A 27,891-nucleotide genomic window follows, 5' to 3' on the forward strand; every position below is an offset into this window, starting at 1 on the left:
GCTATATTTCCTAAACTAAACGCTGATATTGAAATAACGCCTGGTCTGATAATGCAGTCTGTTTAAATTTCTACCGACCAAGTTCTGCCCTTCATCATGGGAAAACAACGAGCTTCTTTAAAGGATACAACTACTAGGACAGAGATATTTTCATTATGGAATTTGTACTACCCACTGAAATGTAGTAACTAATGGGATTTTAATTAGCCATATATGTACAGTATATTACATTCTTTACCTAAAATGTCTCTAACTTCTAGGGAGAGCGCGAGGTACGTTCACAATCCCCTGAATACATATTCCCTTCTTCGAGAAAACGCAGAGAAGTGAACCGTCTCATATGAATATGCTACCAGTCATAAGTTTCAATACGGAGCTGCAAGTACTTAAGAATTATCAATTACTCTACAATTATGCAGCGGCGTCATCATCCAAGCTATAGCTGGAATAGGGAAGGGAACATAATATCCCATAAGTCTTATTAGAACACGCTGGAAATAGTGACGTAAAAAAAAAATCGCCAACGGCACGTGGTGTTCCCAAGCGGTCACCCATCCAAGTACTGACCACGCCCAATGTTGCTTGACTTCGGTGATCGGACGAGAACCGGTATTTTCAACATGGTATGGCCGTTGCCGATGAAACTGCGTAATCTGTAGGCACTTGAGGACGATGGGATTGGGGTGCACTCGATAAAACCTGCACTCGCTCACACACACACGTAAACTGCCTGCTTAGACTCTGTACCTAAATTACCAAGCTCGTTGGATGTCATTGGGATAGATGATAAATCTATCTATCAACGGCAGTTTGGTTACGTTTCAACGTCACACACTGCTGGATTGACACGGGATTAATAAAACAGCTAGTCGGCATTCTAAGTTAAGCCACAGGTGGATTGTTGTTCAACAGCGGAGCCTCCTTTCAACCACATGGTTGTGGAACTGTAGTCGGATTTTCGACATCATTTTCATGCCATACTACGGAACTTCACACAAACTTCAATTCACTTCTTGCACCGGCGGCTACTACGAATGGACTGAAGCTCGCTACTGACTAGGGGGGGGGGACATTTGTCTCTTGATGGATTACGTGACAGATATATAAAGTATCAGTCGTATGTTATGAACCCGAGTTTCAATAAAGATAGATTACCCGTATGTCCACAGATTCTCAGTAGTGGCCTGCGGAAGGATTATGCCCGCGGTCGACAAGTTACCTTCTAAGTTGTTTTCCCTCAACAATTAATGCTGCCAAGTGAGTAGGAATGACACCGCGCTCTCATATAAGTCGTACGAAACTATTAAGGAAACGAATTTGCCTCGTGGATCCAAGTCTCCCATGGACTGCCTATAATGTATTATCTATCCTAGAAGTGTTATCGGGGTGATTATTTAAATTTTCACTCGGTGGGAACCGCTGTTGTTCTTCATTCATCTACTCTGTTATGAATAACTTGTGGCCCTTAAAAGGGCCGGTTGCTGATTCCCTAGCAAGCACTCCCGCTTACTTGGAACTAGTGTATTTTGTGACGGCCTTGGTCCCTTCACTGACGGCGTGCTTGGCCAGCTCACCGGGTAGCAGGAGACGGACGGCTGTCTGGATCTCCCGACTGGTGATGGTCGACCGCTTGTTGTAATGCGCGAGCCGCGAAGCTTCCGCGGCGATGCGCTCGAAGATGTCGTTAACGAAGCTGTTCATGATGCTCATAGCCTTTGAACTGATTCCCGTGTCTGGGTGAACTTGTTTCAGAACCTTGTAGATGTAAATGGCGTAGCTCTCCTTCCTCTTGCGCTTCTTCTTCTTATCGCCCTTCGAAATATTCTTCTGGGCCTTGCCGGCCTTCTTGGCAGCCTTTCCGGAAGCTTTGGGGGGCATGGTGCTCGTCTGATGATGAGCCGCGAACGAACGAATGAATGGGGACGAAGAAAGAATGAATGATGTTTAAAATGGCAGGCAGGGTAAGCATCCCATGCCTCCATTGGTTCCTCGACAAGCAATTCTCTAACTTTAGATCGAGGTACCCAGCTATAAGCCGTTTGCCCTCTCATCTAACAGTAGTGTATTTCCCCTGTGAATGATTTTATGAACATGTACACGTTATCAGTTGAATTGTGAATGAAATGAATGAAGTGAAGTGAGCACCATGCCTCGCAGATGTTAATGAGAGGTGGAGAGTCCAGTGCTCTGGTCAGTTCTGTCCTAGTCACGTTTTTGTAGTGGCGCTAGGGAAACTCGTAACCTGTTACCAACAAAGTGGTGGGCTACTCGTTTCCGTAGAAGCCGTCTGGCTGCCTGGTTGGCTGTGGCAAGTGTCGTGTGTCGTTTCGTAGGGTTTGTGTCAGTAGTGAGTAAAGAAATAGTGAATGTCACTATTTCGTCCTGTAGTCTGTTTAGTTGCCGGTCAATGTAGGATTCTATTTTCTGCATAGCAGAACGTAGAACCCCCTCGACCAGCTGTTCCGTAGTTGTTTTTTCTGTCTGTGGATCGTCTGTAGTGTTTGTCTTGGTTGTCGTTGTCTTAGCTGCATCCGCATAAGACAATTCGGGTTTGGGAAGTGTTGGGTTGAAAACGGACTGTGATGGTTTGGGTATAGGTTTCGGTATTGGTTTGTGGGTGTCTATGGGGACGTGCGTGGGATCGGTGGAGGTTATGAGATTAGTCCTTGGATATTTTGGACAGCGAGCTTGGCCCGTATAATGGGTGTCGCTGTTGCACGTGGCGCAATACCTAATCTGGGATAGGCGGTTGTGGTTGCACAGGTCGGGATTTTTGCCGCACTTAAAACAAGTCTTGGGCTTGTCGCAGTTTGTCCTTGTATGGCCGTATTGTGCACAGTTAAGGCACGGTCGGTGGAAGATTGTCTCGTGTGATGGCTCTACTCTGTAGTACCGTCCTGCAAGTTTAATTCCTTCTAGTAATTTGTCTGCTGTGGTGATGTCATTTGTGAAAATTCTAACTAAGTTGGTGGGTTTGTCTGTCTGTGCGGAGATAATTCTCTTAATGCGTGTGATGCCTGGATGTGTTACAGCCAGGATCTGCATTAGTTCGTCCTCAGAGATCAGCGTGTCGACATTTTTCATGACGACACTGATCTCTTTATTTCGGGTCTGTTTCTGTCTTGATTCACTAGGCGTAATGTTGATTTCTGCGGACGGACCGAAGTTGTACAGGGGAATTGCCCTAGCGAACTTCTCCGCGTCGTCAATCGTGGCGAATGTGAGTGTAGTTGTCTTGGTAGTGTGTGCCCAGAACTGTCGTGGAGTTTGAATGTCGAGTCGGTACTGTTTCATTAGTCGCTCTATGTGTAGTGGGTTGTTGCCGTTTTTTGTGTGGTTCAGTATTTTCAGTACTGTCCTTGTCTTGGTTCCTTGTGCGGTGTTAGGAGGAGTGGGAGAAGTGGGGCTTGCCGGAGTCGAACCGGATACTTTTGTGGGAATTGGTTTGCGCCTGTTGGACCGCTTCCCTTCTGAGGATTCGTGAGACGACGCCTCAGAGCTGGGAGGTGGTCCGTTGGGAGACTTCTCTGCTGTGGGTTTAGGGACAGGAGACCTCTCTGCTCTAGGTTTTGGAGCCGGCCCTTCTGAGGGCCCCTCTTGTGGAATGGAAGTAACCTCTGCCTCTTCCTCAGAAGAAGAAGAAGAAGAAGATTCACTGTCCAATAGAGAGGGGGGTGGGGTGGAGGAGGGATGGGATGGGTGGCCTGGTAGTTTCCAAGGTCCGAGGAGAGTGGCGGTTGGTGGAGTTTGGTATCGGGCGTGCTTCCCGAATTGTCGTGGATGCATTAAAGTCATCTGCCGTAAGTTTTCTCGGGAGGAAAAAACGTAGGCTCTCGTGGTTTTGTTTAAAGTCAAGGTCGTTGTGGGTTTCCGTGGAGTCACTGCGTCCAGTAGGTCGGGGTCAGCGTTTGTGATCACTACTGCTCTATTAGCAGTGATCGGTGCCATGGTCTTTAGTGTATGTAAGTCGTCGATCGTCTTGGTTGGTGAAGCGCTGGACTTACCAAATGATGATGGTTGTGGTGGTGATGTTGCTTCCGGAGAGACAGGTTTTGCGGCGGCCGTCGGTTTCACCGTCTTCCGCCTCGTCTTCCGCTTCCCCGGTGGCTGGCCTCCGTCCGGCCGAGACTTGTCGACACAAGGCGGCGGCCGGCTCCCGCTGTTCATCTTCGTTGGTTGTAAGCTGGCGACTTTTACCAGTGAGTGTCTTGCTAGATTCAGCTCCCTCTTGATGATGAGCCGAACGAACGAATGAATGGGGACGAAGAAAGAATGAATGATGTTTAAAATGGCAGGCAGGGTAAGCATCCCATGCCTCCATTGGTTCCTCGACAAGCAATTCTCTAACTTTAGATCGAGGTACCCAGCTATAAGCCGTTTGCCCTCTCATCTAACAGTAGTGTATTTCCCCTGTGAATGATTTTATGAACATGTACACGTTATCAGTTGAATTGTGAATGAAATGAATGAAGTGAAGTGAGCACCATGCCTCGCAGATGTTAATGAGAGGTGGAGAGTCCAGTGCTCTGGTCAGTTCTGTCCTAGTCACGTTTTTGTAGTGGCGCTAGGGAAACTCGTAACCTGTTACCAACAAAGTGGTGGGCTACTCGTTTCCGTAGAAGCCGTCTGGCTGCCTGGTTGGCTGTGGCAAGTGTCGTGTGTCGTTTCGTAGGGTTTGTGTCAGTAGTGAGTAAAGAAATAGTGAATGTCACTATTTCGTCCTGTAGTCTGTTTAGTTGCCGGTCAATGTAGGATTCTATTTTCTGCATAGCAGAACGTAGAACCCCCTCGACCAGCTGTTCCGTAGTTGTTTTTTCTGTCTGTGGATCGTCTGTAGTGTTTGTCTTGGTTGTCGTTGTCTTAGCTGCATCCGCATAAGACAATTCGGGTTTGGGAAGTGTTGGGTTGAAAACGGACTGTGATGGTTTGGGTATAGGTTTCGGTATTGGTTTGTGGGTGTCTATGGGGACGTGCGTGGGATCGGTGGAGGTTATGAGATTAGTCCTTGGATATTTTGGACAGCGAGCTTGGCCCGTATAATGGGTGTCGCTGTTGCACGTGGCGCAATACCTAATCTGGGATAGGCGGTTGTGGTTGCACAGGTCGGGATTTTTGCCGCACTTAAAACAAGTCTTGGGCTTGTCGCAGTTTGTCCTTGTATGGCCGTATTGTGCACAGTTAAGGCACGGTCGGTGGAAGATTGTCTCGTGTGATGGCTCTACTCTGTAGTACCGTCCTGCAAGTTTAATTCCTTCTAGTAATTTGTCTGCTGTGGTGATGTCATTTGTGAAAATTCTAACTAAGTTGGTGGGTTTGTCTGTCTGTGCGGAGATAATTCTCTTAATGCGTGTGATGCCTGGATGTGTTACAGCCAGGATCTGCATTAGTTCGTCCTCAGAGATCAGCGTGTCGACATTTTTCATGACGACACTGATCTCTTTATTTCGGGTCTGTTTCTGTCTTGATTCACTAGGCGTAATGTTGATTTCTGCGGACGGACCGAAGTTGTACAGGGGAATTGCCCTAGCGAACTTCTCCGCGTCGTCAATCGTGGCGAATGTGAGTGTAGTTGTCTTGGTAGTGTGTGCCCAGAACTGTCGTGGAGTTTGAATGTCGAGTCGGTACTGTTTCATTAGTCGCTCTATGTGTAGTGGGTTGTTGCCGTTTTTTGTGTGTTGATGATGAGCCCGGAGGGAGAAAAATATTTAAGTCGCAGGGACAATGCCGTACTGCCTTCCCAGTGCGAGCCAATAGAAACAGCGCAAACGTTTGTGACTTTACGATTGGTCCGCTGTCGATTATTGACGTTGGCGTAAAAGTGAAGGTTACCGTGGGCGAGGCGTCGTTCTTGTAGTTAAACAGCTGCAAGTAGGAGTAGCATCATGTCGGGTCGTGGAAAGGGAGGCAAGGTGAAGGGAAAGTCAAAGTCTCGATCCAGCCGTGCTGGGTTGCAGTTCCCGGTAGGCCGTATCCACCGTCTTTTGCGTAAGGGCAATTACGCAGAGCGAGTTGGTGCCGGTGCGCCAGTCTACCTGGCCGCGGTGATGGAGTACCTGGCGGCCGAAGTTCTCGAGTTGGCTGGCAACGCAGCTCGTGACAACAAGAAGACTAGGATCATTCCTCGTCACTTACAGCTCGCCATTCGCAACGACGAGGAGCTGAACAAACTCCTGTCCGGCGTCACCATCGCCCAGGGTGGTGTGTTGCCCAACATCCAGGCGGTTCTCCTCCCGAAGAAAACCGAGAAGAAGGCTTAAGCCCCTTCTCCGTAAAACGGCCCTTTTAAGGGCCCCACTAACCTCACAAAAGTCAGAAATAGCCAGTATTGTTAATCCTCTCTCACGGCTTCGTAATGTAATTTCATTACGCGTGTCAACTTTCTCTCTCTCTCTATACCGGTGGGCTGATTTAATATCATCATTCTGTAATTTTGTGCTCTGAACGATGTCGTTGTCCCAGGTTCGCACTGAAGTACTTGAAACCGTTGTACATTTACTAGGCTATTGTGTGATAACACATTATACTGATGCATATAGAAAGGTTTCATTATTATTATATAATTTAACACAATACGAATTAAATTAGATGATGATGCCAAAGTACATAGTTGGCTTCGAAATTTATGTAATATATTTCTATCATATTAGAGTAATGGAGATTATCGTGAAAATAATCACAAGTCCCCTTCTTTGGTGCCCATCGTGGTTTTAGACATATACGTTTGAATATACTAGTTTACTTTACTACATACTACGAATGAAACTAATTTTGAATAAGAAATCGATAACTGGTGAACAACTTACGGCGTTATAATAGAGTTCCTAATGCGTTTGTTTGTTGGTGCACATATTGGCCGCACGCGCAGGAACCCCAATACTGAGATGATGACATGACCTTCTCGTAGGAATCGAAGGCTTTGACAATTTGCGTTCGAATTTCCCCTCTCTCTGTCGTTTCGTTCGAACCGAAATGACGCAAGCTATACGTGGAAGTTGTCTGACAGGACGAAGTCCTGTGTTCTGACATGCGATGTGTACCTCTTCTCCCCAGTGTTTACCACACTGGATTCCTATGACCTAAAAGTTGGCATTGCAAAAACGTGGTGATGTGATGTTCAGTATGTGTCAATCCCCTCGGTTCCTTGTTACGGTCTGGTGAGCATTGCCTACCTGCGTTGTCATATTACCCACCAATTCTTCGGACAGTGATTATTGACTTACAGAAGTTTACAGTAACAGGTAACATAATCCGAGGAGCAAGGCTTCACAGAGGAATCCGGTCTTTCCACTTGATATACCAAGCGTTGGGGTCAGACCCATTTGAAAAACGGAGAGGCATTTCTTACAACGTCTTTTGCTGATACTGAAGTGCCCCTACGAAATAAGTTCTGTTTTCCGCACTGGCCTGTTGAGCTAGTGGTCACACAGTAAAGGTGAATTAAATTAATCTCGACAACTACTGCCCTTTTTAGACGGATTTTATGGCCCTGAAAAGGGCCGTTTTGCCGACGGATTCGGCAGCAGACGTGTGTAGGCAGTCTAACCGCCGAACCCGTAGAGAGTCCTCCCCTGCCTCTTCAAGGCGTATACCACGTCCATGGCCGTGACTGTCTTCCGCTTCGCGTGCTCGGTGTATGTTACAGCGTCACGGATTACGTTCTCCAGAAAGACCTTGAGAACACCTCTCGTCTCCTCGTAGATGAGGCCGGAGATACGCTTTACGCCTCCACGTCGGGCGAGACGACGAATGGCCGGCTTCGTGATGCCCTGAATATTATCTCGGAGAACCTTCCTGTGGCGCTTCGCTCCACCTTTGCCAAGACCCTTGCCTCCCTTGCCGCGTCCAGTCATGTTGCTCGTGTGACGAAGGTTAAAAGTGATCTCGACGGCGGGTCATTTTTTGGTTTATATACTAAAACCCGCGGACCAATCACATTACGGAAGGGGCGTGGCTTCTCAACGGGCGAAGACATAAATACCCCTCTTGGGGGCAGCGGGCGCATCCATCCCTCGATCGTCAGCGGAGAGCGGCAGCAGAGTTACAACAGCGAAAAGTCCGGCGACAGCGTTTTTAAGTGCGTGCGCCTGGCCGTTTACGCCGCGGTCCGCGCCCTGCGCGCTCGCTATTATTCATCATCTGTGTTTGTTTGGACTCTGTTTTTCAAGCTTAAACTAGTTAAATAACCGGCAGTGAACATGTGTGTTACAAGAATTTGTGCCTAAACATCAGATAATCACTAATAAATAGCCACTCCAACCTAAATCTACGTGTGAACAGTGCAAGTGCAGTGTAATTGTGAATTGTGCAGTGCCAGTGCTAGTGTTTGTGATCTTGTGCATGCTTAGTCGTGGCATTATAGTCTTGTTCCTCCCAGCTAACCATGAAACACGATTCCCACTCATCCCTCCCCTCTTCCCCCGCACTCTCATCAGAGGATGATTCTCCTAGCTCCATCTCTCAACCCAAACCAAGCAATCAATCTAAACGCACACTCAAACGCAAGAAAAACGTCCTCTCCGAATCCAAAACTATCATCACCCCACAGAATCCAACTAAAACCTCGAAATCCATCCCGAAAAAATCTACAGTACTTGATACCAATTGCAATAATGACACATTTGCTGACCTAAATATCCTTCCCACTGAAATATCAAACAGAACTGTAATCATAAGCAACTGCCTTCCTCATCTCCTCACCTCTATCCCAATCCCCGACGACTACACGTATGACATCACGGCAATCAATGAAACGGACAGAGTAGTGACTTTCCCGAGCAGAAAAATTCTCACTATCTTCACTAACAAATATCCCTCAACCCATTTCGGACCCCACGCTACCTACTCCCTTCCACCCAACTCCTCCAAACCAGCACCATGGGCGAAGGAAATCTGCCGAGCCCAACAATCACCCCAGCAAAATTCACCACCCCCAAACAAGGCCCACTCAAACAACGCACAATCTCATATCCATAATCATGAAGGTGGCACCACTACAAAACAACCCTCCCCCTTCCCTGAATCATCAGAAGACGATGATTGGAAAATAGCCAGTAACAGGAAGAAAAAGACACAAAATACACAGTTCCATCTCCCTCCCACTACTCCCACAACCCCCACCCCTTCTTCTCAGCACCCACGACACGCTCTGAAAATAAGCAGTCATACTATAAATGGCAATAACCCTTTCTTCATTCACCATCTAATACAGGAAAAAGAGCTGATCATAGAGCAACCTAACATGTTCTGGGCACGTAGCACAACCACAACGACGCTCACCTTTGACAGCAAGGCGGATCTCGAAGCCTTTGCCAATAACATCCCCCCCTCGACATTTGGACCAAACGCAGCATACTCTATATCACAAGGACAGACACAACAACAAACCACAACCCGACAGTATGACATAAGCGTCGTCATGAAAGACGTAGCTACTACCGTTCCCCTAGACGCACTGACCGACGCACTGAACGAACAACAATACAACGTAAAACGAATCATACGCATAATCTCCGCACAAACACATAAACCCACAGACATGGTACGAATCTTTGTTGAGGATGTTGACTCATCGACTAGACTACTGACAGGTGTGAGACTATTTGGTCGCAGCTACAGAGTAGAGGCTTCCAGAGAGTTAGTGCGCCACCGACCATGCGCACGATGCGCGCTCTACGGCCATGACATCGCGACCTGCACCAACGCAGCTAGATGCTGGAAGTGTGGAATAGACCCGACGATCTGTAAACACAAACCATCTGACAACCTCAAATACTGTGCTACGTGCACAGACAGCACACACTATACAGGCCAAATGATGTGCCCCCGCTATCCGAAAGCCGTTCCTCCTACATCCACAGCTCCCACACACAGACCCATTTACACTCCCGTTAACCCAACGCCACCCATAATGAAACCGTCACAAATGCCACGCCTGTTCGGAGAGATCCCAAAACAAACAGGAACGAGTCAGCGCTCCTACGCCACAGCAACGGCTTCTCTCCCAAGCAGCCATAGCACGTGCGACATTGCAACGAAAAAACAATCCGCACACACTGGAAAGGTCTTACGCCTACCAACAAACAACACGAAAATGGCTTCCCTCCCACCCCCAAACACCACAGTAATGGATTCTCTCCCAACTCAACCAACATCCACAAACTCCATCCCCGACGAACCCACGACCTCTAACGCCCCAACAACTACAACCCATCAAAAAGATCTCCATAATCTCACCAAATGTGTGGAACAGTACATTGACGAGAAAATAAACGAACTAGAAGAAAAACTAGTCACGTTCACACTCGCTATGTTCACCACACACACACTACCCACCAAACGCCTCCACCATATTAAAATGGCAAACCAGGCGGCACGCCGAGTCCTTAAAAAGAATATCCGACACCAATTCATTAACAACCAACTCCAAATAACCCTCATCCCCTTCCGGAAAGTGACGTCACTCGTCGAAAACATGGGACTCCACAATGACAATAATAACTAAAATGGACAGATACGAAACCAGACGGAACTTGACTTTACTACACAACAATATACGTAACCTGTATAATAATCGTACCGAATTGACGCACACCATTACAGAACACAACCCCGACATAATAGCACTCAACGAGACGCACCTAAACCCGACAGATAAATTCTCACAGCGAGGTTTTACGGTATTTAGAAAAGACCGCAACCGCCGTGGAGGGGGCGTGGCCATTCTCTGTCGAGATAACCTGCCAGTCTCACTACATAAACAACCCGAAATCTACGACAACATTGAACAAGTGACAATCAAAATTGAAATTAAGAACTTCCCAGTCTACGTAACCTCGCTGTATCTTCCGCCAGGGCACCCTTTCCCCATAGATTTTTTCGACCACTTGAACACTTTTCACAAGCTAATATTACTTGGAGACCTTAACGCCAGCCATACCGAATTCGGTGATATATATATCAATGCAGCAGGGCGACGCCTAAGACGATTCTTACATAACTCTAGAATGCTACTCCTAGACGCAGGCCCCACCAGATTTCCAACATCCATAAGACAAATCAATTGGACAGCACCAGACAAAATACTAGTCTCCCCACCTATACAACGCAGAATGACGCAACTAGACGTACTCCCGCCTATGAACTCTGACCACTGCCCTATATTACTAACAATAAATACCCCGAACCACGCACCTACAACGCAGTACATTGCTAAAACCATCTTCAAGTATAACAAGGCAGACTGGGACTCATATAGGGAATACATTAATGACAAATTACCACCTCCACCTGACATCACTAATTCGAACGCTCTAATTAGAGCAGACGATCTGTTACTACAGGTTACGTTGGACGCAAGACTACGGGCCGTGCCACATAAACAATCCAGACAGCATAGACAACGGGAATTACCCCCACAAATTGTACAGTTAATAAAGACTAAGAGACGGGCCCATAGACTATACATGCGACAACACACAGATGACAATCGACGATTATATCGAAGTCTACAGCAAGACGTAAAAGACGCAATCAGACGTTACAACACATATTGCTGGACAGAAATCACCAGGAAACTAGACAATACAAGAAAAGACGACCCCACGAAATTCTGGACACTACTAAAGAAACTCAAGGGTCAATCCAGCATTAACCACCCACTAAAAGATAACAACACGCACATCTATCACACAACACAGAAACTGGACATCTTCAGAGCCCATTTACAGCAAATACACAGCATCCAAGAAAACCCACTATTCGATCAAGTACATTACAATGCAATCACTGAAAACATTAGAGAAAACAACAATCTCTATACACCCACAGAAGCCCCTGCGAACATAGAACACGACAACATACTCACCGCAAACATCACACAACAGGAAGTCACAAACAGCATAAACAGAACTAGAAACACAGCCGCAGGACCTGACACTATACAGAACATTCTCCTAAAACAATACCCACAGAAGGCCATTGAGTTTCTGACGGAAATATATCGGGCGAGCTTTCGCATGGGAATTTTGCCCCCACGTTGGAAGCACGCCCATATATTGCTCTTCCCGAAACCCGGAAAAGACCATACCGACAAGAAAAACTATAGACCAATTAGTCTGACTGCGACAGTCTGTAAAGTATTCGAAAGAATTCTTAACAGACGACTGCAACTCTACATACAAGACAACAATTTACTACCCGACACACAGGCCGGTTTCCGACAAGACACAGACATCGTAGACCAACTATTAAAGATTATGACACCAGTAGAACACGGCCTGGAAACTCGCAAGACTACGATCATGGTGGCACTGGACACACAACGTGCATTCGACTCGGTTTGGCTAGACGGACTTAGATATAAACTCACGCGACTTGCGCTACCATCACAATTCACGCGGTGGATATCTGACTTCATAAGAGATAGGACGGCCCAAATCAAAATTAATGAACATCTATCAAACGAGATAACCATTTTCAGTGGCGTCCCACAAGGCACGGTCCTTTCACCGGCCCTATTCAATCTCTATGTAGCAGATATCCCGATACCACAAGACGACAACGTTAGACTCGGACAATTCGCCGATGACGTCATATACACCTCCACATCCTATAGAATAAATATAGCGAGGCGGCACATCAACTCCACACTACAAACCTTATCAACATGGCTTGGACAGTGGAGACTTGTAGTCAATGCTGATAAATCCCAAGCCATGTTGATTAAGAAACAAAACTGTCCGTTGGGTGCTAGAGCAAGATATCCTGTCCTAATCAATAACACCCCAATTCCATACAAACGAAACATCAAATACCTAGGTGTCACCTTCAATGATAAACTTAATCTCGCAAGTCACATTCATCACCTCCGGAAAAAATTAAAATTTTCAATCCCACTTTTGTACCGCATGGCAGGCAGAGGACCCGAATACCCAGGTTGCAAACCAAAAACCACAATGATGATATATAAAACAATAATCCGCCCTTCTATCCTATATGCATCCCAACTATACACCAGGCTATCCCCTACCCATATGTCACAACTCTGTGCTACTGAAAGACGACTAGCCAGAAAAGCATTCAACCTGCCCCGGAATACCGACAACCAAACCGTATACGACGTCACCAGAATCCAACCAATTTCCCAGTATATCACAGCCAAAAACATCAAATATGTCCACAATGCCCTCGATAGACCTTTTATCCAACATATCTTCCTAAATCCTCCCAATACAAACCCCCCAACCACAGTTGACAATTTACTCCTTCAATATAGAAACCGCCCACCCTAAGAGAGAAACCCTTGCAATGTGTCATACAGCACTGGTATAAGTCCATTACGAACTACCAAAACTGTAGAACTCCCAACCCCACAGCTCCAAAATCCAACCATGTCAGCCATTATATTATAATCAATAATAACTATCCTAAATAATGCCACAGCTGCGGATGCGCCAAGATCGTGAGCCACAACTCCTTTGTCTCTCCTGCGCAAGTTGACAAAATAACAAACTCTATAGAACAAACACCCCGGCCTGAAGAGGGCACATAAGGCCCTAAAACAGGCAGTATCTCTCATTGTAGAGATACTATAACATCACCCCCCCCAGCGGGCGCGACTGTATTGCGTCAACTTGGGTTGCGAGGACTAAGGAGTAAGCGATGGCACGTACGAAGCAAACTGCGCGTAAGTCCACGGGAGGCAAGGCTCCACGAAAGCAGCTGGCAACGAAGGCCGCTAGGAAGAGCGCACCGGCTACTGGAGGCGTGAAGAAACCCCATCGATACCGCCCTGGTACAGTTGCTCTTCGCGAGATCCGTCGTTACCAGAAGAGCACCGAGCTCCTCATCCGCAAGCTGCCTTTCCAGCGCTTGGTGCGTGAAATCGCTCAGGATTTCAAAACCGACCTCCGTTTCCAGAGCTCAGCCGTAATGGCCTTGCAGGAGGCAAGCGAGGCATACCTCGTCGGTCTCTTCGAGGATACCAACCTTTGCGCCATCCACGCCAAGCGCGTGACCATTATGCCCAAGGATATTCAGCTGGCTAGGCGCATCCGCGGCGAGAGGGCTTGAATTAACAAAGGTACTCCTGCCCGCAAAAAGGCCCTTTTCAGGGCCACTAGTTATTTCTCGGAAGAGCCGGTTGTACCGTACTCCAGGTCTCGTTCCTACTACCCTCAGTTCAAGGTCACCTCAATAATATAAATGGTTTCTCCCTTTCCATTCCTCACCGTATCAGCATTTTCCCACAGCCTGTTTGACAAATATCGCAATGTATCCTATAGGTTAATAAACAATTTTTTAATAGAACGATGGATAACAAAGTTTCTTAGGAAAATTAAAAAAAAATTTCACAGTTCTATAATATTGCACATTATATATATTTACCAAATTAAGGGTTAACGCCGCCGGGACGAGTGATCCTCCGTCCGACCGATCACAAGCGCCAAGGCTCAAAGTGGTCCAGAAAGCAAATCTAGCTGGACTAAAAATGTGACATATTTCCATGAAACTTCGCACTATAGTCACTACTGTATAAGAGGAGAAACTACCCCTTTATAGACGATGCGTTTTGACAAAAATTAGTGACTTGTCTCATATATAATATATTGTTTTAATGAAACTTTACACAGTACTTACATGTAGCTCGTTTATACTATATTGGATACAAAATGTGATTATGATTGTATAAGAGTAGCTACTTGTCTCCTATCTAACATTTTTTACTTTCACGAAACTATAACTGTGACTCATTATTTTCGATAGTACAGACGTGGTCTGCTTAGGAAAGGACAAGCGGAAGACTGTGACCTTTGTGACCTCGGGTGGGTATTACGATAACATTTATAACCGTCACCCTGATAAGCATCCGAGCAGCTTATTTCAAAAAGGAGTTTGAATACAAACAATTCCTTCAATCTACTACGATTATTACAATAACTGATTTCATTAATCTCCTCTCTTCTTTAGCAAAATATAAATTACCTTCAATTGGTCGATTCAGCAAACTTGTTCATAAAACTTATCGCTATTGCGTCACGTTTCGCAATTTTTCTAAAGTAAAAACAAAAACACGAACAAACGCCTACTCCTTTAACCTCATCGCTCTCTTATCTCTAGAATCCCGGGGGGTTGAGAACCTGAATTCTCTGTGGTGTGAAACAAAGCAACCCGCAGGAGCAATGACACGTTCAATTGTCCTAATAATAGAAAAAAAATTACACGTCATTTAGTGTATTCAGAACATTTTTACAGGACCGTGTAGGATATTCACTCTCCTGTCGAATAGTTTCGGCGGCTGGTAGGCGATACGCATTAATTAAAATAATACTTGCGTACCTTGTTCAGGACAGTGACTGTGCTACTTTCTTTCTTTCTTTCTTTCTTTCTTTCTTTCTTTCTTTCCTTTATTTGTAGCTTATTGATGACACCAGATGCCATAACGGAAATGCCGTGATGGTATGTTTGTTTAATATTCAAAATCAAGTGACAGACGCTATTTGACTTTGCGGTGGAGGGGATAGGGACCTGATCTCGGATGTTCCGAGAGATGCCGGCGCACAGTTGTCCAGAACGCAAAACTATGTAAGAAAATCAACTTCATCATAACCGAAGTTTAAGTAATATCTAGGCTTAAACAAAAGCTAGGCATTGTGCACAACAGCATACAAAACATCAATATCAGTAAGAGGTGGGACAAAACATGAGTTTTTTTTTTAAAGTCACGCTCTTCAGTTGATTTTTGTTCGTGGGGTCAGTGGCTGTTTTATATTGTTAAACCTTCCCTTATGGAGGTCATAGGACAAGATGTGTACTTTCATTTAATACGCGAAAAGCAATCTATAATACGTTAGCATTCATTTAATTGGCACGTTTACTGAGATTTGTGCAACTAGTTTTTTTTTTTTTTTTTTTTTTTTACGACATATTTAACAGGCTGTGCATTACAAGTAAACCTGAGTTAACTTTCAATTCTTCTACCCACACATTAATCAAATATTAAACTCTATACGGCTTAAAATTTAGCTGCTACATCCTGCAAACTTAGATGTTATATTCATCTCTTGGTGGCGCTTTACGAATTCGACAGCAGCCACTTTTCAGAGTCTGGATGAAGGAGCTTAATTTCTCCAAGAAAAATTCAACACTTCTTGAACATATAATGAACAACTAAATTATGGAGTATATCCATGAATCTAGCATTTTGTTACCAACTGCGAAAAATATGGCAGGCTAGTCATCTTTTAGGAGCATAATTTCTATTAAAACATTAAAAATTATCAGAAAAACTAATTTTTCCCTAATTCCCTAATTACACGAGCATAATTCGTTTTTGCATAGATGCGTATAAAATTTCATGGAAATATGTTACATAGGGGAGAAATTATTAACTCTGTATAAATGTAGCCTCTAAACACAAGAAGTAGATTCCCATATAAAAACCATTATCTGAATTTATGCTACCTGTAACTATACTGTGTGAAATATAATGTAAATATTTCAGTTAAGATAGAAATTATTAATTTAGTCTATAAAGCACTTCCGATACAACTCTTCACACAATAATAATAATAATAATAATAATAATAATAATAATAATAATAATAATAATAATAATAATAATAATAAATAATTCTGAGCTTCAGTGCAAGAACTCTTTAACCCTCACACAGCTTGTTCTGAGAAAAATCAGTATTAAAGAAATTTATACACATTAAACAAATTGTAATGCTATATGTTGTCATGTCTCTTCTATCCCTCACGTGGAAACTTAGGCTTACACAGCAGCAAGAATAAGATAACAACGTTATTATCATCTGTCCTTTTATGGCTATACAGTTTTTGCAGTGAACTACAGAATTATTAACTATTATTATTACAGACCTGTTATTTTTTTCACTTTTTTCACACACACACACACACACACACACACACACACACACACATCTATTATACTAAACATAAACCCACAAGAGAAAACAATACTTGTATTAACTGTAAACATTTTTCTTCCTTTCTTTATTTTTAGCAGAATCCTCCATTTCACCCTTTATCTCACTAGATGCGCTTCCCGCAGACATTCTTCATTATATGTTTCACACACCACTTCGTAACACTTGCAGCGGTTGACTTTTGTTTTCTTGTCTTTTTCTCTAGGGTATATTGTACATAGTGCTCGGTATCGGTGCTCGTTCACGTGATATTTTACCTTTGTTTTTCTTGCTAACTCCTGCCAATTTTTCTGATATTTCCCGTAGTTGATTGGTCAAGTACTGCGGATTGATTCCCGGTTATAACAAACACACCTACACTACATTCCAATGATTTCTGACTCGTTACTGCACATTTTAGAAACACTGTACGAAAGCACACACAGTCTCTCGTAAATCAACAGGTTACAACAGAGACTTACACTTGCAAACGCGTGGGGATTTCAGAAAATTTCTTACTATTTCAGTACCTTTAACTGTACAACAGATTTTGTTTTCTCGAAAAAGAAAGGTCAACGTTACTATTGACAAAAGACAGAAACGTACGATTACAATACCTTTATTTTAAACAATCTTAGAGGTGGTCTGGGAATTCCTAAACTCACCACGCGACTACTTAACCCTAGACAGGTAATCATCACTGTACTCATGTTAAAGGTAAGCATTCGTAATTTTTACTACTCACATTTTAATTAACTGAAATCAACTCAATATCACACATTTAACAACTTTTACACATTTCGTAGCCATTAGTGTTCATTTAATTTTAAGTTTGTCATAAAGTCTTTACGTTCATGTTATTGTCCTATTTACAATTAGTGCAAACAACAGCGCGATGTTCTCTGCAGAACCCCTTTTTGCAAAGTCCACAAAATGTTGTCATCATTCTCCTCTTCTTTGCAGGACATTTATAGCAAACAGTACGTTCACCATCTGGCTGCATTACCTGGCATTGTTGTTGCACAGCAATGTTCAGATGTTCTTCAATTGTTGCCCGCAGAGATCGGTGTAAAGTAGGACGTGCAAAGCGGTGCTGCATCCACGGTTTTGTCAGCTCTTCACACAATTGGAAAATGAATTGTTTTCTTGATATTGTTTTCTGAGTTCTTCTAACTATAAATTATCCATGAATTTATACTTGCAATATTTAGCATGTTGTAAAATATTGCTAGTGGCCAGCGCCTCGTCTTTCTATTGCAGGAAAGATTGTGGCACATTTGACATAGTGTATCTACACCACCTTTAGTCCCATTGTAAATAATAATAATAATAATAATAATAATAATAATAATAATAATAATAATAATAATAATAATAATAAAGGCTTTACATATAACGTGTTGCTTACTGTTGTCATTGCAGTCCACGTCGGTGGGGGTGGGGGGGTTTCTTTCTCCTCCTCCTTCCTCTAGAAAGAGCAGTTACCAGGGTCTAAGGAAGTGAATGCCCTTTTCTTTCTGGGCTCATCCCTACATTTGTCTTAGCTCCTTAGGGAAAACCACGGAAAACCCTCAGGCTTGCGAATAGACTGAATGAATGAGAGGAGAAACTTTAAAGGTACGTGAAAACACGTCCATGCAAGGGAGTTGGGACTGTGAAAAATTGAATATGTGAAATCCAAGACTGTATTTGCCAGGCGAGCAAAGAAGAAGAAGAAGAAGAAAGGCTTACGTATGACGTGTGGCTTACTGTTGTCATTGCAGTCCGCGTCGGCCAGCGGTGGGAGGGGGGGGGTCAATATACCTGCACATATCAGTTCAAATTATAAAAACCTCTTAATGCTACTGCGGTACTATTCCATTGCCGAACACAATATGAAGAAATTAGCAGATCCCTGAACTGAACTCTTATTACTCTGAAATTACCGCGCAGTACAATTATAGCTATGACGCATTGCAAGCGTTAGTCACCATATCGATTTGCTAAGCAAATTTTATCCCTTTAGAGCATGTCCCCCCCCCCTCCTCCTCCATATCAGCCAACAACATACTGGATGAAGAAGACTCCTGCAAAAGGGACGAATTAAGATTTAATTTTATTTTAATGATAGACTAACATTGCAAAGTTCCAAAATAATTTTTTGCATTCCTTCATTACACTAGTCGTACAAAATTGCGGTCGTATCTCGTACTATCTATACTAATAATAAATCTGTAGCCGAAATTTTTCTGGTAAGTTTCGATTTTCCAAAAGTAATTGGTCCTAACATATATAATTAACCACCCTGAAACCGAAAATCGCATTTTTGAAAATTTTGTTTGTATGTCTGTCTGTATGTTTGTTACCTTTTCACGCGATAATGGCTGAACCGATTTATATGAAAACTGGAATATAAATTAAGTTTGTTGTAACTTAGATTTTAGGCTATATGGCATTCGAAATACTTTATTTAAAAGGGGGGTTATAAGGGGGCCTTAATTAAATAAATCGAAATATCTCGCTTATTATTGATATTTGAGAAAAAATGTTACATAACAGATGTTCCTTTAAAAATGATTTCCGTTAAGTTTTATTTTTTTACAACATTTTGATAGGACTGATATTTAATGAGATAAATGAGTTTTAAAATTAAAATAACGCTATCTAAGACGGTGCAATGAATTAAGAACAAATGACTTCGTCTATAAGGGGCCTTGGACAACAACAATCGAAACAGGGGCCTTGGACATCAACAAACAATCGAAAGCTATTAAACATAGCCTACAGGGAATGTTTCTGTGTTTGTATGAAGTAATATCACAAGCTCGTAAATTAACTGATTTGTATAATTAGTTATTATTTCACCATTGGAAACTGTAGTTTCTCTAGATGGACATAATGCTATAATGTTATTACAGTAACGTCTGAGTAAATCGAGGACAGGTAAGATTAAAATAGCTTCTTATGCACAGAAAATTTGATAGGCTATTTTGTACATTCGTTTTCTGTATTTCTTAAAATAATATTTATGTACACGCATTTTAATCTCAGAGAATTAACGAACAACGAGAGTGTATTGATTTAGTATGCAGTAATAGTACTTTAGCTTGGCAATCCATTATTTTAATAATTCATATTTTAACTATGCTCAATTGAATCGTGTTAAAATACATAAAATATATATGCAATAAATGCAGTGCTAAAAAAAAATTGGGTAATATGCGAAGCAGATTATCTTGCGCTGTTGTAAAAGTTGTTCCATGGATCAGTCGTCCTATTTTAATTATGTAATTACTTTATATTTATTTCTAACAGGTGGAGCGGAGCGAACGGGTACGGCTAGCTAACAATAAGTGAGAACTTACAATACAACAACGACAACAACAACAACAGCTGATAATCTGAAAGGGAACATAGTAATTTGGGGTGAATTAAAATGCAGCTTCCATTCGTTTAAAATTTCTTTAAATTTTAACTAAATATTAATGTAGATATTACCTCTAAAGGTAAATGGGGGCATGTTTCACAACGCTAACAAATTACAAATTAACAATATACAATTAACAACGGAAATATTACATATGCTTGTTAACTGTGTTTCACAATGCAATCTTATTCACTTGTATGTTTTAACGAACTTTACAAAATCGGCGAAACAAACTTACAAATACGCATAATTGGTTGAACAAAATCGCCAACGACAGTTTACAAAAATCACTAAGGATCAGAGGTAAAGTAGCTGTAATTTTAGAACTATCGATGGACATGTTTATATTTTTTTATATATATTTTATTTAGATTTTGCTACATCGGCGACAACGGAGTTTCGCGGCATGCAATTGGTCGAGCATACCAATGCATTAATTAGCCTACGACTTAACTGACGAAAGTTAGCGCGAAATTCATTCAAATAATTGATAAATAATGGATTTGACCCACGTAGTTATATGCAGTTGATAGAGCAGCTAACATGTCCATCCATTAAAATCAACTTCGCTCTCTGCTGGTCCATCAGTATATTTTATTGTTTCATCCATAACCTCGCCAACATTAGGGAACCCAGCAGGAGGAGCATAAAAATCCTTTGCCCGAGTAAGCACATTCGGTGATCAATAACCCGCCTCGAGTTTTTTCAATCTTGTAACAACATCAACTACCATGTGTGAACTTTTGCACACTGTAATCTTATAAATTCCGTTCTTATCTGCTAACGCAGGGAACTGAGAGCTACTATGCAACCAATGCAGTTCTCGCTTTGTGGTTAGGGCACCACTTTTCCCTTTCAGATGTTGCATGTGATGTCCCATATCTTGTAGGAGAGATTACAGCGAAATGGGATTCGGAACGACTTCAGAATACTGCGTAAGTAATGCCGACATTGCATTATTAAGTGATTGGTTTTCGGTGCAAAGTTTTTCTTCTTTAAGTGCGAGTATTTATTAAATACGTTCCTCGTATATAAGAACTAACGCGGTATTCTGAAGTATAGCGCGGGATTCATTCGAAACCTTTCATTAATATTCGTACAATGATACGAACGTGGCCGGAAAATTCTACGTTAGGCCTAAATGCAAAATCTTCGTCTGAGTCGCTAGAACTACTCAATAACATCACAACTGCTTCAGTGTAATTCTTAATGGTACCCTGTTACTATAAAATTGATTTTATACATATGTGTTTATTTTTTTCATTCACAATTAGAAGCTATTTCAACAGGGCTACTGTAGAAAATGTGCTAACTTCACTAGTAAAGTTTAGTTTACACGTTTGTAAAATTACTCCTTCGTTGTGAAACAAACATATCACTTGTAAAGAGCGCAAAATTTCATTCGTAAAGATTTGATTTCCTTTGTACAGTCCACCTTTACAAACAAAGATTGTGAAACAGAAGTTTACAAACAGAGTTCACAATTTCCAAAGATTGTAAACTTTGTGAAACACCCCACTGGTGAATCAGCACGCCGAGCTCGATCGAAATACAACCAGTTACTATTATTTCCCTATCGTTTTTTGACATTTGATTCCGCGTCCTACCTCTTTCATTCGTTACTAACCAACAACGCCAATAGCAGAAGGTAACGCAAAAACAGTCACCGGTTCCCCGATGCATGGCTTTCTCTCTCAATGTCAACTGAGAGTTAAAAATATTCATTATAATATGCACTTTCCACTCACTCCTCAGAATGTCTTCTTTATTTTTATTTATTTATTTTTTAAGATATGTGAGCTACGTACTGTATGTCTGATGTTTTGCCATCGTACATTCAAATATTTATATTCACTGTACAGTACAGCGAACTGTTTATACTTACTGTACATGCTATAACTACTTCTCCCAACTCCGCTATTGCTATATTTCCTAAACTAAACGCTGATATTGAAATAACGCCTGGTCTGATAATGCAGTCTGTTTAAATTTCTACCGACCAAGTTCTGCCCTTCATCATGGGAAAACAACGAGTTTCTTTAAAGGATACAACTACTAGGACAGAGATATTTTCATTATGGAATTTGTACTACCCACTGAAATGTAGTAACTAATGGGATTTTAATTAGCCATATATGTACAGTATATTACATTCTTTACCTAAAATGTCTCTAACTTCTAGGGAGAGCGCGAGGTACGTTCACAATCCCCTGAATACATATTCCCTTCTTCGAGAAAACGCAGAGAAGTGAACCGTCTCATATGAATATGCTACCAGTCATAAGTTTCAATACGGAGCTGCAAGTACTTAAGAATTATCAATTACTCTACAATTATGCAGCGGCGTCATCATCCAAGCTATAGCTGGAATAGGGAAGGGAACATAATATCCCATAAGTCTTATTAGAACACGCTGGAAATAGTGACGTAAAAAAAAAATCGCCAACGGCACGTGGTGTTCCCAAGCGGTCACCCATCCAAGTACTGACCACGCCCAATGTTGCTTGACTTCGGTGATCGGACGAGAACCGGTATTTTCAACATGGTATGGCCGTTGCCGATGAAACTGCGTAATCTGTAGGCACTTGAGGACGATGGGATTGGGGTGCACTCGATAAAACCTGCACTCGCTCACACACACACGTAAACTGCCTGCTTAGACTCTGTACCTAAATTACCAAGCTCGTTGGATGTCATTGGGATAGATGATAAATCTATCTATCAACGGCAGTTTGGTTACGTTTCAACGTCACACACTGCTGGATTGACACGGGATTAATAAAACAGCTAGTCGGCATTCTAAGTTAAGCCACAGGTGGATTGTTGTTCAACAGCGGAGCCTCCTTTCAACCACATGGTTGTGGAACTGTAGTCGGATTTTCGACATCATTTTCATGCCATACTACGGAACTTCACACAAACTTCAATTCACTTCTTGCACCGGCGGCTACTACGAATGGACTGAAGCTCGCTACTGACTAGGGGGGGGGGGGACATTTGTCTCTTGATGGATTACGTGACAGATATATAAAGTATCAGTCGTATGTTATGAACCCGAGTTTCAATAAAGATAGATTACCCGTATGTCCACAGATTCTCAGTAGTGGCCTGCGGAAGGATTATGCCCGCGGTCGACAAGTTACCTTCTAAGTTGTTTTCCCTCAACAATTAATGCTGCCAAGTGAGTAGGAATGACACCGCGCTCTCATATAAGTCGTACGAAACTATTAAGGAAACGAATTTGCCTCGTGGATCCAAGTCTCCCATGGACTGCCTATAATGTATTATCTATCCTAGAAGTGTTATCGGGGTGATTATTTAAATTTTCACTCGGTGGGAACCGCTGTTGTTCTTCATTCATCTACTCTGTTATGAATAACTTGTGGCCCTTAAAAGGGCCGGTTGCTGATTCCCTAGCAAGCACTCCCGCTTACTTGGAACTAGTGTATTTTGTGACGGCCTTGGTCCCTTCACTGACGGCGTGCTTGGCCAGCTCACCGGGTAGCAGGAGACGGACGGCTGTCTGGATCTCCCGACTGGTGATGGTCGACCGCTTGTTGTAATGCGCGAGCCGCGAAGCTTCCGCGGCGATGCGCTCGAAGATGTCGTTAACGAAGCTGTTCATGATGCTCATAGCCTTTGAACTGATTCCCGTGTCTGGGTGAACTTGTTTCAGAACCTTGTAGATGTAAATGGCGTAGCTCTCCTTCCTCTTGCGCTTCTTCTTCTTATCGCCCTTCGAAATATTCTTCTGGGCCTTGCCGGCCTTCTTGGCAGCCTTTCCGGAAGCTTTGGGGGGCATGGTGCTCGTCTGATGATGAGCCGCCGGAACGAACGAATGAATTGGGACGAAGAAAGAATGAATGATGTTTAAAATGGCAGGCAGGGTAAGCATCCCATGCCTCCATTGGTTCCTCGACAAGCAATTCTCTAACTTTAGATCGAGGTACCCAGCTATAAGCCGTTTGCCCTCTCATCTAACAGTAGTGTATTTCCCCTGTGAATGATTTTATGAACATGTACACGTTATCAGTTGAATTGTGAATGAAATGAATGAAGTGAAGTGAGCACCATGCCTCGCAGATGTTAATGAGAGGTGGAGAGTCCAGTGCTCTGGTCAGTTCTGTCCTAGTCACGTTTTTGTAGTGGCGCTAGGGAAACTCGTAACCTGTTACCAACAAAGTGGTGGGCTACTCGTTTCCGTAGAAGCCGTCTGGCTGCCTGGTTGGCTGTGGCAAGTGTCGTATGTCGTTTCGTAGGGTTTGTGTCAGTAGTGAGTAGGGAAATAGTGAATGTCACTATTTCGTCCTGTAGTCTGTTTAGTTGCCGGTCAATGTAGGATTCTATTTTCTGCATAGCAGAACGTAGAACCCCCTCGACCAGCTGTTCCGTGGTTGTTTTGTCTGTCTGTGGGTCGTCTGTAGTGGTTGTCTTGGTTGTCGTAGTCTTAGCTGCATCCGCATAAGACAATTCGGGTTTGGGAAGTGTTGGTTTGAAGACGGACTGTGATGGTTTGGGTATAGGTGGCAGTATTAGTTTGTGGGAGTCTATGGGGACATGCGTGGGATCGGTGGATGTAATGATATTAGTCCTTGGATATTTTGGACAGCGAGCTTGGCCCGTATAATGGGTGTCGCTGTTGCACGTGGCGCAGTACTTGATCTGGGATAGGCGGTTGTGGTTGCAGAGGTCGGGAATTTTGCCGCACTTAAAACAAGTCTTGGGCTTGTCACAGTTTGTCCTTGTGTGGCCGTATTGTGCACAGTTAAGGCACGGTCGGTGGAAGATTGTCTCGTGTGATGGCTCTACTCTGTAGTACCGTCCTGCAAGTTTAATTCCTTCTAGTAATTTGTCTGCTGTGGTGATGTCATTTGTGAAAATTCTAACTAAGTTGGTGGGTTTGTCTGTCTGTGCGGAGATAATTCTCTTAATGCGTGTGATGCCTGGATGTGTTACAGCCAGGATCTGCATTAGTTCGTCCTCAGAGATCAGCGTGTCGACATTTTTCATGACGACACTGATCTCTTTATTTCGGGTCTGTTTCTGTCTTGATTCACTAGGCGTAATGTTGATTTCTGCGGACGGACCGAAGTTGTACAGGGGAATTGCCCTAGCGAACTTCTCCGCGTCGTCAATCGTGGCGAATGTGAGTGTAGTTGTCTTGGTAGTGTGTGCCCAGAACTGTCGTGGAGTTTGAATGTCGAGTCGGTACTGTTTCATTAGTCGCTCTATGTGTAGTGGGTTGTTGCCGTTTTTTGTGTGGTTCAGTATTTTCAGTACTGTCCTTGTCTTGGGTCCTTGTGCGGTGTTAGGGGGAGAGGGAGAAGTGGGGCTTGCCGGAGTCGAACCGGATACTTTTGTGGGAATTGGTTTGCGCCTGTTGGACCGCTTCCCTTCTGAGGATTCGTGAGACGACGCCTCAGAGCTGGGAGGTGGTCCGTTGGGAGACTTCTCTGCTGTGGGTTTAGGGACAGGAGGCCTCTCTGCTCTAGGTTTTGGAGTCGGCCCTTCTGAGGGCCCCTCTTGTGGATTGGAAGTAACCCCTGCCTCTTCCTCAGAAGAAGAAGAAGAAGAAGATTCACTGTCCAATAGAGAGGGGGGTGGGGTGGAGGAGGGATGGGATGGGTGGCCTGGTAGTTCCCAAGGTCCGAGGAGAGTGGCGGTTGGTGGAGTTTGGTATCGGGCGTGCTTCCCGAATTGTCGTGGATGCATTAATGTCATCTGCCGTAAGTTTTCTCGAGAGGAAAAAACGTAGGCTCTCGTGGTTTTGTTTATAGTCAAGGTCGTATTGGGTTTCCGTGGAGTCACTGCGTCCAGTAGGTCGGGGTCAGCGTTTGTGATCACTACTGCTCTGTTAGCAGTGATCGGTGCCATGGTCTTTAGTGTATGTAAGTCGTCGATCGTCTTGGTTGGTGAAGCGCTGGACTTACCAAATGATGATGGTTGTGGTGGTGATGTTGCTTCCGGAGAGACAGGTTTTGCGGCGGCCGTCGGTTTCACCGTCTTCCGTCTCGTCTTCCGCTTCCCCGGTGGCTGGCCTCCGTTCGGCCGAGACTTGTCGACACAAGGCGGCGGCCGGCTCCCGCTGTTCATTTTCGTTGGTTGTAAGCTGGCGACTTTTACCAGTGAGTGTCCGGAGGGAGAAAAATATTTAAGTCGCAGGGACAATGCCGTACTGCCTTCCCAGTGCGAGCCAATAGAAACAGCGCAAACGTTTGTGACTTTACGATTGGTCCGCTGTCGATTATTGACGTTGGCGTAAAAGTGAAGGTTACCGTGGGCGAGGCGTGGTGAGATGGTGGAGAGGCAGGCAGATGATGATGGTGGTGGTGAGCTGCATGGCAGAGGATTGATCAGTCGCGCTCCGCATCGTACTGTGCATCGGGTGCGGACCGTACGGGAACACGCCCGAGGCGAAAAGTGAAGGCCACCGTTTTGCTTATAATACCGGGCGCGGACCGTACGAGAACACGCCTGAGGCGTATTTGTATACTTCAGAGAGAAACCCTTTAGTTGCGTGTTTTCTTTCCAGTGAGAACCGAAACAGTGGGTAGGTCTATTCAGTGTTCGTGTGTGTGTACTCTTCCGTAAAGATGTAGCTACGAAGGAACCTCTACAGTGTGGCCACTGAGTAGTGATCAATAGTGCTAGAGAAACCGTACGCAAGTGACTAAACCCTCAAGACTGTGTGTTTTTGTGCCATTGCCTCGAGTGAACTCTTCAATTGTTAACATCTCTAGTGTGGAGCTAGTGTACGGACCACTAGTTAACCGATCCAGATATACAGTTCTCTCCGCTTAACGATAGGACGTTACTGCGGAAATTTCCACCTAGTTGTAGCGCACCTTTACTACAAATATTGTTCCAGTTAGAGAGAAGCCAACACAGTGTAGCATTCCGAGTGACTGACACTTTGGGCGTGTATTAAATCTTATATCACGTCAAGTGTATTCGAGTGCAAGACATTTACTATGCGTGCAGACATGTTTCACTCTCTCTGCTAGTGAAAACTAAACAGTGCTCTGTGTGCTCATAGTACAAAACAATCTAACGTGCAGTGAGTGAACCAACTAAATAGTGTCAACGAAACTTTACACTCCAAATATTCTCCTTTGTCTTTTCATTTCTGGACTTAGTTTAACCTTTCTTATCTCTTTCTCCAATATATACCTCAAATGCCGCAGTGTCAATTACAGTGTTTAGTGCTACGTATTACATCTTCAACCAAATAGTGCATCATAACTCCAACACAAATCAAAAGGAGGAGCCACCATGAATAACAACAACCCTGAAAGCAGAGCAACACAACCAGCAGACAGAGGTAAGGGCAGTTACAAAACCTCAAAAAACCGCTCTCACTCCGCTGAGGATTTGTCAGTAAACACTTCATCCACTGACAATCCTTTCCCAGGTCTAATACACCAGCAGTCACCTCCTGACGCTTTCACAGAATCAGAGGCAAACACAACTCTCATAATATATAATTATAGTGCCTCAGAGCTCAAAAAAGTTCTAAACCAAATTCGTGTACATGTTCGCTGGTACAAACACCATGAA

The 27,891-nt window shown here is 43.6% G+C and overlaps 2 non-coding genes across 2 annotated transcripts; both read right to left on the minus strand.

The window, feature by feature from the left end:
- Positions 1–518: 518 nt before the first annotated feature.
- Positions 519–637, minus strand: LOC138706849 (5S ribosomal RNA). The gene has a single exon (XR_011334096.1). It is a non-coding gene; the product is annotated as a 5S ribosomal RNA (ribosomal RNA).
- Positions 638–22,774: 22,137 nt separating this feature from the next.
- LOC138706850 (5S ribosomal RNA) lies at positions 22,775–22,893 on the minus strand. Its single transcript, XR_011334097.1, has one exon. It is a non-coding gene; the product is annotated as a 5S ribosomal RNA (ribosomal RNA).
- Between the last annotated feature and the right edge of the window lie 4,998 nt (positions 22,894–27,891).

This window comes from Periplaneta americana, chromosome 9 (genome assembly GCF_040183065.1).
Source record: "Periplaneta americana isolate PAMFEO1 chromosome 9, P.americana_PAMFEO1_priV1, whole genome shotgun sequence".
Taxonomy (NCBI): domain Eukaryota; kingdom Metazoa; phylum Arthropoda; class Insecta; order Blattodea; family Blattidae; genus Periplaneta; species Periplaneta americana.